Raw genomic sequence first — 14,213 nt, 5'->3', positions numbered from 1 at the left:
GCAGGAGCATTAGTTAAGCCAAAAGGCATAACCAACCACTCATACAATCCCTGTTTTGTTTTGAAACCAATATTCCATGCATCTTGCTCTGCAACTCTGACCTCATGGTAGCCACTATGCAAGTCCAACTTGGAAAAGTAAACAACTTCTTTCAATTGATCTAATAGATCATCTATGCAATGAATGGATAACAATTTTTTATCATTATCTTATTCAGTGCTCGATAATCAATGCACATTCTCCATGAGCCATATTTCTTTCTCACCAAGACAGTTGGAGACCCACATGGCAATATGCTAGGTCTTATGAACCCTTTCTTGAGCATCTTCTTTACCTGCTTCTTGATTTCTGCATTCTCTAAAGCGGACAACCTGTACATTCCGATGTTAGGCAATGGAGCATCTTGCTGCAAATTAATATCATGTACTATTTCCTTTTTGGGTGGTAGACCTTTAGGTTCTTGAAATATCATATCATATTCTGAAACAACTTTTTCTAAATAAGCTTGTTGTTTAGCATTACAGCCTTCAAATACATTGGTTTTATCAGGTTTCTTTTCCTTTACAACCATCAGTAAAAATTGTTTGCATGAATTTACAATTCTTTTCATCTGCCCTGAGTTTATGAGAGTATAATTATTCTTGAGTTTATGAGCTCTTACAATATATTCAATTCCATCTTTAACGAGTTGATACTTTTTTTCAGCTCTATTGAAAATGGCTTTTCTATATACAAGTAAGGACTTCCTAAAACAATTCCACATATATCCAAGGGAACAATATCTAACTCAACCTCATCTACAAATGCTGACCCAAAAGAAAACCTAAGTTTATATTGTCTAGTCACTTGTAGCTTTGCTTTATCACATAACCAACCTAATGGATATGGCTTCTTGTGAGGTGTGGTTAGTAATCCCAGTTTCTTTACAATTGCTTCAAAAATTAAGTTTACTTGTGAGCCACTATCAAACAAAGTATCAATCTTTTGATGCTTGGAAATAACTCCAATATGAAAAATATCATGCCTTTTCCTCTCATTTTCTTCATTATCAGTAGATTGTGCAGAATTACTAGTAGATGCTCCAGAATTTTTATCTTTTTATACCTGTGGCTGTGATTGTTTTTCATCCCCTGAGTCTGACCCCAAATCCTTCTGAATAGCTGCAGCAGTCTTCTTCCTTTTGCCATCGTACTTCCTGGGTTTCAGCTCTGGATGCAAAATCCAGCAGTGTTCATCATCATGCCCATCCTTCTTGCTGTGAGTGCACAAAGGTTTGGTCTTTTGTACAACATTTGCCTTCCTCTCTTTCCATGTCTACTTTCTCTTTTCCTTGTTCTTGTTTGTAGTGGGTTTTGATGATCCCCCAACTTCTGGACTCACATTCTTACCTCTAGCCTCTAGATGTGTAGCCTAAATAGATACCTCATCTATGCTAGTGGGATTAAACATGAGAATGGTATGTCTCAAATAACTATGTAGACCACCTATATACTTCAACAAAGTTTCAAGTGAGTCTAAGGAAATTCCTAGAATCAAAGCTCTTTTTCTAAATTCTTGGGTGTAACTTGTACACTTTTCCCTTTCAATTGGTGAAGAGTTTGCCAACTCATCATAGCTTGTTGCATGTAAGCTAGTGGATAGAATTGTTTTTTAATAGTAGAAACAAATTCATTCCAGGTAAAAAGAATTTTACCATGCTTCTTCAAATCAGCTTGTGTTCTGCCTTCCCACCATACCAAGGCGGTGCCTCCAAGGCGTAGGCTAGCCAGCTGAATCTTTATCCTTTCTGAATCGATGTTCTGCACTCTGCAATATACATCAATGTTAGTCCCCTATGCTACTAGTGTAACCCCTTATTGTTATTAGTACAACCCCCTTATTATATTGTTGTACCCATGTAGTCCCCATATTGTTACTATTGCGCCCCATAGAAGCCCACTATTGTTATTATTGTGCCCTTACATTATTATTGTTATGTCGTCTCTAATTATATTATGACCCCTTAGACTCCTATATATAGAAAGGAGGTCTTGTCATTTGTATCATCCAAGAATTATTCATTTGTGTAATGTAAACGAGGTTGCCCCTCGAAGAGGCTTAATTCTAAGGCGTTGATCTTTCTTTTCTATCTTTTTATGAGCTAGTTTCATAACATTTGGTATCAGAGCTTTGAATTCTAGGGTTTCGCTGCTCCAAATAGGTCATCGTGGCATTTGCGCTATAACTTTTTTTCTACGATGTTTCAGACGCTCAAACAAAAACACATTTGGATCGAAATCGTTCTGAACCGCAGGTCTGAATTTTAGATCTTTTCGCGCTATATTTACAGAGATATGATCTAAGGAAGTTGGCCTTTTTGCAGACTCCTGAATTACATTCCAAACAGGTGACCTGGGGAAAATAGTCATAACTTTTGTTTTGAGCATCAGATTGAAATTTCGTAAGAAGTTACAGAAAAAGGAAGGACTATAGTTTCCTGTGAATATTTTTTAGATCCTAAGGTCGAAACAGTGACATGTGGCACTTCATTCAAATTCGCTCTTCTGAAAAGGTATATAATTAAGTCATCTTGGGAGATTGTGCATAACTCTTTCTTGAAGAATCTAAATTCGATCAGATTGGTGGAATTGGAAAGAGGATAGAGAGGGCCACTGTTGGTCATGCTTTTAGAACTGGAAGATCCAAAATTATAGAGTTACAGTCATTTCAAGATCGAGCTCCTAAAATCAAGAAAAAGCGAGATGAGGAAGTTTGATGGCAAGGATCTGGTAGATTGGATGTTACAGATGGAGAAATATTTTGATCTACATGAGGTGAAACTACTCAAAAGGTACGTATTGCATCTTCATATTTAGAGCCAGAACAATTTTTATGGTATAAAGGGATTTGTTCTCATAAACCACTTGTTACGTGTTCAATTTTCACGGAGGAAATGATAGCACATTATGAGGATACAAAGAGAAACTCCTTCTTTAGCCAATTGATAAATCTCAAACAAAAGGGTTCAATGGAAGAGAATATTGAGGATTTTCAAAAGTTGAATAGAAGGGAAAATTATATTCCAGAGAAGCAAAGGATTGATGTCTTCATAGGGAATTTAAAGGATAACATTCAACATGAGGTTCGTTTTTTGGAGCCTAATTCATTGGAGGAGGCATTCGAGTTGGCAAGAAAAATTGAAAGCGAAATTATGGAAACAAGGAATCCCACCAGTCATGACTATAATTATGGAAGTGTTTCTTCTCCTAGCCTTCCACAACCTACAAGGCTTACACCACAACAATTGGAAGAAAAAAAGAGAAAAAGGGCTTTGTTACAATTGTGATAGAAAATGCACTAAAAGTCATAAGTGTGCTGAGAAGAAATTATTTTACATAGATTATGAAGAGGAGGAAGAAAAGGATCAAGAAACATCAAAAGAAGAGGATATACACCAGGAACCAACCTCGAGAAAGAAGAAATGAACCCAACCATATCTTGTAGAGCATTGGCAAGAATTACCACTCAAACTCTCAAGATAGAAGGACATATCAAGAAGAAAAAGGTTCAAGAAGTGAAAGATCACATCGAGAAAGAAGAAATGAATCCAACCATTTCTTGTAATGCATTGGCCGGAATTACTACTCCTCAAACTATCAAGATATAAGGACATATCAAGAAGAAAAATGTTCAAGAAGTGAAAGATCACATTGAGCATCAAGAAATGAATCTGACCATATCTTGTAAGTCATTGGAAGAAATTACCACTCCGCAAACTCTCAAGATAGAAGGAAATATCAAGAAGAAAAAGGTTCAAGCAGTGAAAGATCACATCGAGCATCAACAAGAAGTTCTCCAACTTTTAAAGGATAACACCACTTTGGTGCAAAATCAAATGAAACAACAGGTAGATCAACATCGTAGTGAAAAAAGTTTTGATGTAGGTGATTGGGTATTTTTACGATTACATCTCAAGAAAGCTATTTATGAGAAGGAAATGTTGGAAATACTACATGCATTTAAGAAATGGTGACCTTAACTAATGGGAAGACACTTCAAGGTAAAAATGGATCATGATAGTCTTAAATACGTTTTAGAAAAAATATTATCTTTGGAAGAACATAAAAAATGGGTCACAAATATGTTGGGTTATGACTTTGACATCATCTACAGAAAAGGGAAGAATTTTTTTGTTGTAGATGCACTCTCAAGAAAGGATGAGGATGTGGAAGCATTGTTTTGTGCTATTTCTATTATCCAACCAGATTGGATAAACAAAGCAAGGGATGAATGGAAGAAGTATGAAGAAGTGTGGCCACTCATTCAAAATTTGCAAAAGATCCCAATTCAAACAATATTGCTGGAACTTGAAGAGGAAGGAAAAATCATAGTGGAACCTGGAGTAGTCACAAAAACAAGAACTTGGTAGCTACGAAATTGATCAATTTCAGAGTATCTCATTAAATGGAAGAACTTACCTACTGAAGATTCCACATGGTAGGACAAGAATTTTATACAAAAGCATCAAGAACTACTCAAGCGTTGAGGACAACACTTTTTGAAGGAGAGGGGGATGTTAGGCCCCTATACTACTAGAGTAACCCCTTATTGTTATTGGTACAACCCCCTTATTATATTGTTGTACCCATGTAGTCCCCATATTGTTACTATTGTGCCCCATAGAAGCCCACTATTGTTATTATTGTACCCTTACATTATTATTGTTATGTTAGCTTTGATTATATTATGACCCCTTAGACTCCTATATATAGAAAGGAGGTCTTGTCATTTGTATCATCCCAAGAATTGTTCATTTGTGTAATGTAAAGGAGGTTGCCCCCTCGAAGAGGTTGAATTCTAAGGCATTCATCTATATTTTCTATCTTTTGTGAGTTGGTTTCATAACAATCAATCTGTCTAATCTAGTTATATAGCTTTTCTACATTCAATTCTCTGTCATAAACTGGCAAATCAAACTTCACATCTAATTTAATCAAAGAGGGTTTCTTATTTTTCTTTTCAGGGCTTTCTTTAGGTGAAGAAGATGATGATGAAGGTGATGATGGGGGAGATGGTGGAGAGGGCTTCTCTTCTTTTCCTTTGCCTTTTGGGTGGGAAACTAGAAGAGGTTCTTCTACTCCTTTCTCTTGTTTGGAGGTTGATGCCTCTTCACCTCTACCTCTCTTAAATTCTCTATACATTTCTTCTACCATGGCTCTCATGGTCATGAAACTATCCATGAACTGGGAGTCTGATTCCAAGCGATTTTCTTTTGACATTTTCCTCTGAGGATAGACTCTTCCAATTTCTGGATTAGCTTCAACCAACTCTCCTTCTCCTAGTTTAAGCTTTGATCTAGTTATCATTCAACAAAAAAAATACAACACAAGCTTGTCTAACCTTAGCAACCTAGAGCTCTGATACCACTTGATCTAGAATTGATCCAAGACAAACAAGGTATTACAGACTCATGTTCATGGATATTCCTATGTTAATTTATGCAACAGATCGATAAGATTGCGAAATACACAGGAAATGAAGCAGTTAAAGAAAACATAATAGGCAAACATATAAAAACAACAAGTTTAATAAGGAGTTCACCCAATAATCCTGGGCTACGTATCCCGGTCCAGCATTCAGTGTTGGCCTCTCTATTATGTTTTCAAAGGAGAGTTTTTACAACAATGAGCTCAATTTGAGTCTCACTCAGCAGATACAAATTAGTAAGACTGTACTTGGATTCCCCAAGTCTCTGGAGTAAATAGAATCTCCTCACTGAACTCTCGATCTCTATTGTTCACAGTAGTATGAACCCAATCTAAGACTCATACATGACAAGCATTACAGAGGATTATGCTTGAACATCTCAAGCCCTCTCTGGAGCACACAGACTCTTTGACTCTCTCTATCTCTGTCTTGACTTTGGCTCGATGTTGCCTTTTCTTCTGCAGGTCATCTCAGCTTCTCGTCTCTACTTCTAACTTGCTTGCTGCTTTCTCTGTCAGATTGTGGCTTTTAAGCCAATTTGCTTCCCGACTGTTCATTTCCGCTTCTTGGATTTCTGGTTCCCCTACCTCTGTCCATTTAAATCCCTCTGTCCTGCGTAATCAGTCACTGTATAACGCCTTATAAGGAGGTGGCCACCTATTTCATAACAGATGAGTGTCAGTTCTCTTGGACGCTTTCGAAACGACTGTTTATTCTATTAACTCCAAGAATGCCCGTGAAACACGACCTTCTACCAACGCATCATCCACATCGGAATTCAAATACTATATAACTCTGCCTGTTAACCTCGTCAAATCCGGTCATCCATCGGAACGCGTCTTCACTGTTGATCTGGAGCCTCCAAATCCTACGGTCATCATCCATATCGGGTGGATAAGTAACATGATGTTTACATGTCTGATGTGAACAATTTTCTCTCTCTTTCGCCGAACGCGTGGCAACCATTGTATGGCGTCGAGTGAGACTCAGTTGAAATCGCTTACCACTTGAAGCCATTCTGATATTCTGTTGGTTTTTTGGAATGCCGCTTATGATGGAATCGGAACGATATGTGTTGCATTTTATAATTTTTCGGGTTCGGGTGCTTGTGGCCTTTCCTTATTTGAGGGGTTTGCCTTGCGATATGCGATTAGAAACTTGTCGCTAATCGCATATCAGAAACTACACCCATTTCTCGAAATGGCCTCTGGATTTGCTAATTTGCGGATAGCGCACATTACCATGGGCTGACGGTCTGCGCGCTTGACCGACGATCCTCGTTGCTCCGCACTAATCACAAATTGCAACTGCTACGAGGATATCTCCGATAAGCCTAATCTTTATAAGACTTTTAATCCTTGGCATGAATTTTTAAAGAGTTCATGAAAACTTAGAGAGTGTTCTAGGATCCAATTTGGATCATGATTAGCCACTTATTATGAATTTCTCTAATCTTCTCCATCGAACAATTTGTCTCCTGAATAAAAACCATATCTAGTTTTTCCTCTTTAATTCTATTACTAAGATTTCTTTGTTTCCTTCTATTTCCTATGCCTCTAATATTCCAAGTGGTGAGCTTCATTAAGAAAGGTTAGTAAAAGAATAGCTGGTGAGATCTTTCATCTTACCTGAGTTAATCAATAGTTTTCCACATTCGTTTAGTAGCTCATTCTGTCTTTTTCTTCCTCTTTTCCTTCCTGAGTTCTTTGGAGATTGTACCTATATGTTCTCCATCATTTTGACCCCACTGTGCTCCTGGCTTTCATGGTTTCTTTTGACTCCAGCTCCTTTCGATTGTGATCTCCATAGAAAGAGCTGTTGTACTCTGTCATAATCCTCTTTTGGCAGGGAGTCCACTCCTATGATCGTCCCTTGTTCCAGAAATTTTTCTAGATCTAGATTTTCCCTATCTAGAATTTCTTGTAGTTCATGGTCCTCCGTTCCCGTTTCACTTGGAGTCATCTCATGGTCCCTACTTATTTCCATACAGCTTGGTATATCATCCTTTTGCTGGTTGTCTACGGTGATATCCTCCATGTCAGCTATCTTTTCCTGCTCCTTGATTATGTTCTCCATGTCCTGGACTGTTTCCTTGTTTCCCACTTCTTCCTCCAGGATCTTGAAATGATTATGTCTTGATTGTTTATCCTCATTTAGTTTCTTTTGTGGATGTTTACCACCTTTCCCTTTACCCCCAACCTTGGTGAAACCCTCGTGACTTCTATCCGCAGTGGTTTTCACATTACCTTCCATATTGATTGTTGGGAAGTCTCTGAATAAATGCCCATGTTCATGGCATTTGTGGCACCTAAATGGGATGTGCTCATAGTCCACAGTCTGCACCCATTCTTTATCTCACATTTCTAAAATTATCACTTTCAGAAGGGCTCTAAATAGGTCCATTTCCACACATATTCGGGCGAAGGAGGTATATTTTCCTTTTAGAGTCGCCTCTGAGATCTTTAGAAAATGCCCCAATTTATTTCCTATTATTTTTAGAGATTCTAGTAGCTAATAATCCAGAGGAAGGGAGTATAGTCTGATCCATACCAGTACCGATGTGAATGTTTCATGTTCCGAGACAAAGTTCATCATCCATGGCCGCATGTAGAGTCCTGCAACAGCATAGAAATAAGGCCCCCCTTCGAACACTCTATCTTTGTCCTCTAGGCTCGTGAACACCACTGTGAAGAATCCCTTAGAACCTAGATGGAGGTGTATTCCCCCCTTTAGCTTCCATTGGCTCCTTATCCAGACATGTAACACCCTCTCCGTCGGCCATAACCCCATGAATTTTCATATGATCGCATGTTCCGTCATATGATCTCTGTGCGCTTGAAGTGCTGGATCGCTCAATATGACCCGGGGAATAGTGCTCGACTTGGGTTTGCAGACCCCAGTTGTCCTTATGGAAGCAGGTTTTTCACTGCTGCCCCCATTCTCCTTCTCCTTACCCATTTCCTGTTGATCCCCTTCTTGTTCCTGAAGTCTGTTTCTTCCCAATGTTCCCTTGCTTCTTGCCTCTGAAACCTTCTCCAGAGGTTTTTTGAAATGCTGCTTCCCTGCTTCCTTACTTCTATCTGTAACTACCTGACTGTAGGAGGGAGCAACACTCCCCCTTCGCATCCCGCCATGGTACCCAAAATCAAAACCCTAGCGCCAACTCCAACCCTAGCTCAAGCTCCCTCTTGGCTCATCGCGGTTCCTCAATCATCCACCAATTATGCGTATGTCAGTAATACAATACATATTCACAAAAAAAAAAAAAAATACTATAAATTTAATAACTTAGGATTAATACAATATTAAATTTGTTATATTTAAATATATATTAATATATCATGATATATATTAACTCTAGATATATATGGGAAGGAAGAACAAAGACACAGTGATAGAGGTGGAGAGATAAAGGGAGAGAAAGGAAGGATGAGAGAGGACTTGAGAGACAGGAGGAGAGAGGTAGGGATAAAGAAATGGAGTTGTAAGGAAAGAGAGGGAGGGAAGAAGAATAAAAAAGAGAGAGAAAAGTGGAGAGAGAGAGAGAGAGAGAGAGAGAGAGAGAGAAGGAAGAGATGGAGAGAGAGTGTATATGTTTGGGGTGAGATAGTGAGATAAATAAAGAGAGATAGAGAAAAGAGGGGGAGAGAAAGAGAGATAATGATAGAGTTGGTGGGTGAAGAGAGAGAGAGAGACAAAGATAGAGAGATAAGGGGGAGAGATAGAGGGAGGCATGAGAGAAAGGGAGATAGAGGAAGGAAAAGAGCTTGGATGTGTGAGAGTGAAGGAGAAAGGAAGGGAGAGAAAGAGGGAGGTAAGAATAAAGACACATAGAGAGAAAGGTGGAGTGAGAGAGAGGGAGTGATAAGGGAGATGGAAGGAGAGGAACAGAGGAGAGCAAGAGGGAAGAGAGATAGAAGGAGGGAGAGAAGGGGAAGAAAGAGAGAGAGGGAGAGGAAGAGGGAGGGAGAGATAGATGAATATGGAGAAAGAGTGTGCATGTTTTGGTGGTGATATAAAGATACAAAAGAGAGATAGATATATAGATGGAAGGTGAAGAGAGGGAACAAGAGAGAGATAAAGAGAGGGAGAGATAGATAGACATGGAGGGATAAAGCATGTGTGTTTGTTGGGGGGAGGGGCGGGAGGGAGGAGATAAACTGAAGGACATTGGAGAGGAGGAATGAAGAGAGAGAGAGAAGGAGAGGAGTGAGAGAGGGAGAGAAGGGTAAGAGAGCGAGGGAGACACAAAGATGGAGGGGGGAGAGAGAAGGAGAGGGAGAAGGAGAGAGGGAGGGATATAGTGACAGGGTTGGAGGGCAGAGAGAGAGAGAGTTGGGAGAACTAGGAGAGAGACAACTTGATAGAGAGGAGGAGAGAGGGAGGGAGAGAGAGGAGGAGAGAGGGAGGTAGAGAGAGGAGGAGAGAGGGAGGAGAAAGAGATGGATTTGGAAGGGGAGAGAGGGAGGGAAGAAAAAAGACATACATAGAGAAAAGTGGAGCAAGAGAGAGAGGGGGAGTGAAAAGGAAGAGATGGAGAGAGAGTGTGTATGTTTGGGGGTGAGATAAAGAGATAAAGAAGGGGAGATGGAGGGAGATATAGATACAGATGGAGGGGGGAGTGAGGGAAGAATATTTCATGCACTAAATGCATTGAATTCATGGTAGATGATGATTTCTAATCCTACTTGATTGCTTGCACTAGATGCATTAATTTTAGTGTAGATGTTGATTTCTAATGATATTTGATTCCATGCACTAGATGCATTGATTTTAATGTAGATGTTGGTTTCTAATCCTATTTGATTGACTGCACTAGATGCATTGATTTCAGTGTAGATGTTTTCTAATTCTATTTGATTGCTTGCACTAAATACATTGATTTCAATGTAGATGATGATTTCTAATTCTATTTGATTGCTTGCACTATATGCGTTGATTTCAATGCAGATGGTGATTTCTAATTCTATTTGATTTCTTGCACTAGATGCATTGATTTCAGTGTAGATTGTGATTTCTAATCCTATTTAATTACTTGCACTAGATGCATTGATTTCAGTGTAGATGTTGATTTCTAATCCTATTTGATTGCTTGCACTGGATGCATTGATTTCAATATAGATGTTAATTTCTAATATTATTTGATTTATTGCACTAGATGCATTGATTTTAATGTAGATGTTGATTTCTAATCTTATTTGATTGCTTGGATTAGATTCATTGATTTCAGTATAGATGTTTTCTAATCTTATATCATTGTGTGCATTAAATGCATTGATTTCAGTGTAGATGATGATTTATGATTTGATGTAACTCAATGTACGATGGTACATTAAGTTAAAGTGATTGGATTAACAATGTGCATTGATTCAGCGTAAGAAGAAAAAAATGATTGACAATTTGCATTGATTTTTGTGTTATAGTAATTCAACTTATTAATATTGGAGAGTAAGAGAGACAAGGTATGATGTTTACTACTATAGTTTGAGTTAAAGAATTGAATGGTTTACAATCTCAACTATCCTTTTCATATAATCGATATGAAAAGATCGAAAAAATAACAAATAATGTAAAGATTTTGTAAATCTGACCACTCATTAAAAAAATCAAAATTACATTATTTCTTGGACTTTGTAAAAAAGTTATAGATAAAAAAATAAATCATCAAAATATTTTGAAGGAAATAAATTCTTTCAAACATTAGCAATGGAACAAATGATTTCAAGAGTAATATTGGTGCAGTAAATTATTAAAACTACTCTTCAAAATATATTTAGTAATACCTAGAGGGACACTATTTAAGAATTATTAATTTTCAAAAGTTGTGATACCTAAAGTTAAATGAAATATATGTGCAATATCAATCATCTTGCAAATTATTGACAAGATTGTCTCCCTTCTTCATCACCAACTAATTACTAACATACAATTACATACACATTTAGAAATATAACACAATGATTGTAACATTCACAAATATTACCATCCAAATCCAAACACATGAACACACAAACCACTTAAAGGATCCAAGTGCAGACCTACAAACCATTCAAGGCAAGCAACAAAAGCAAAATTAAAGAAGAGAATGATATAAGAAAACATAATGTAAATTTCAAAGTATGAAGCATATCTCAAACATATACATAATAATGATAATCTAAAAATGTGTCATTGTTGCCCTCAAATGGAACTAGCCTAGATCCATCTAAATTTGGATCTATCATGCATCCAGAGAGATCAAAGCCCTTGAAATGTAAACTTTTCCTCAAATTCTACACTCCAAAAAAAAAACCTGTGCCACAAAAGATTTAATCCTCTCAACACATGATAAATCTAGAGTTAAATAAAACTAAACTAATTTACAAAAAGAATAAAACTAAACTAATTTACAAAAAGTAACTTTGTCCAAAATGGTTTAGCATAGTCCACATGCCTCATAATTACGCCGTAAGGCGTTCCCTCTGAGATCAACTCCCCTCTCTGCTTACTTGTCATCTTGTAAGCCACACGATTATATGTTAGACGATTGCAACAATTTCAGCCGTTGATCGTTGATTCAAAAGGGTTGCCCAAACGGTTTGGGCGTTTCATTTGGCATCGAATAGTTTCATCTTCTCGAAATATCAGGGGTTTGAGATAGGCGTACGGGATACGAGGCGTACTGTGTTTTGAAAAATTTTCTCCGTTAATTATTTTCTCTGAGTCTGAGTACTTGTAGCAGAAGGCATGAATTCTCAAGGAAAGGGTTCGCTGGAATCGGTGGATTATGCATTCCTTGGTAGGATATTAGATTGGGCTGGGCTTTTCACGCAGGCAGGAATTCATAATCGGCGCTGCAAGCGGTGGATTATGCATTCCTCGGCAGGACATTAAATTGGGCTTCTCACGCAGGAGCCAACAATTATTGCTGGGTCCCCGTCTTCCATCGTCGCTCACAGAGATCTGTATGTATTGTATTCTGCCTCTTTTGTTTCCTTCCCGATTCAACATATTCTGGACAATTTCTGTTCAAGGTTACAAAATTGTGAAATCCGAATGTCTGATCTTTCGAAAATCAAAGAAAGTCGCGTATAATTTAAATAATTGATACAAATATTTTAAAATTTAGCATTCCAATCAGCGTCTCGATAATTAATTAGTTTCCGGGATGGTTAATATTTGACACTTTCGCCTCTATCTCCGGCCTGGATTTTGTATGTCAGAGTGCCTGCCAAATTTGGCATACATGAAGGCTTCCCGCCGTGAATTCATAGAAGATTTCGTATAAATTACGAGATTCATGTTTTAGGAGTTGGAAGGTTAGTACAGGGTTTGGATTTGAATTTTTTGTATTGATTAGGTTTCCAGCCAGGAAATTCATAAAGCCTTTGTGATCAGGATAACAGCTGAAGTCAGATCACGATTTTGGAGGATACGGATCAGTTTTATCGGTTTTATCTTGAATAAAATGGGTTGTTATTACCGTAGAAAGATATTTGACATCAATAGAGCTCCCTCTGAGTGAAAAAAGGACACCAATAGAGCTCAGCCACCGGATTTTTAGCCCTTGCTGGTGCACCCTGCACTTAGTGGGATGTATGAGATTTGCGGCATTTAATGTAGATTGGTAATGGTAATAAATGGGTTGAGAGTTAAAAATATGTGGTTTCTAAATCTGTTTAAATCAGTTTGATACGATATATAATAAGGAGTTTTCATAAGAATTTGATTATGATTTAAATTCTGAAAAACAAAATATTTTTATGTTTGCATTTCATTTTTATATTAATTATTTGTAATATTAACATAAAATTTAGGTTATTATTTTAATATATTTTTTTCCCAATATTTTATAAGTTAAAATGATCTTGAAATAAACATTATATCCGATAAATTAAAAATAAAATTTAATATAATAATTTTAAAAGTTTATCTGAAAAACATAATTTAAAATGTAATATACATATAAATGCATATTAGTAAAAATTTATGTATTTATGGATCACTAATATCTTATATTTACCTATTATTATAAATAATATAATTTTCCTTTGAATAAATATTGAAGATGATATGATTTTTCGTTTAAACAGCTCCAATAATAATCAATAATAACCATTCTCACAAGTAACCAACATTATTCGTTACGTATCATAATCAATAATAACCATTCTCACAAATAACCAACATTATTCATTACATAGGGAAACATAAAATAGTGAAAAATAAATGGTCCACGTTGAGATGCCCATAGAAGGTATCTTTCTGATTCATCCATCAATGATTTGGGGTTTGCCTGATCATGGCTTTAATGGGATGCTGCAATTTGTGGATTATGCATTCCTCGGTAGGGCATTAAATTGGGCTTTTCACGCTCATCTTCAATCCTTGCTTCCAGATGTATGTATTTACTGTGTTCTACCTCTTTTCTTTTCTTGCTAATTCAACAGATTTTGTACAAATCCTATTGAAGGTTTCAAAATTGTGAAATCCGTGGGGTTTGATCTTCGAAAAGCAGAGAAGCTTGCGCATAATTTAAAGCATTGATGCTTGAGATTTTGAAATCTAGCATTGCAAGGGAGCAACTCGATAATTAATTATTTAGGAGGCCAATTAATGTTTTGACCTGGATTTTGGCTGTTAAGGTGCCTGCCAAATTTGGCAGACATCTAGCCTTCCTACTGCGAATTCATAGAAAATTTCCTATAAAATTATGAAATTTGTGTTTTTGCAGTTTGGAGGTTAGTACAGGGTTTGAATTTTTATTG

This window comes from Pinus tabuliformis, chromosome 8 (genome assembly GCF_031772625.1).
Source record: "Pinus tabuliformis cultivar Carrire ecotype Pingquan chromosome 8, CPIR1, whole genome shotgun sequence".
Lineage (NCBI taxonomy): Eukaryota > Viridiplantae > Streptophyta > Pinopsida > Pinales > Pinaceae > Pinus > Pinus tabuliformis.
Note: the sequence above shows the minus strand (reverse complement) of the source record.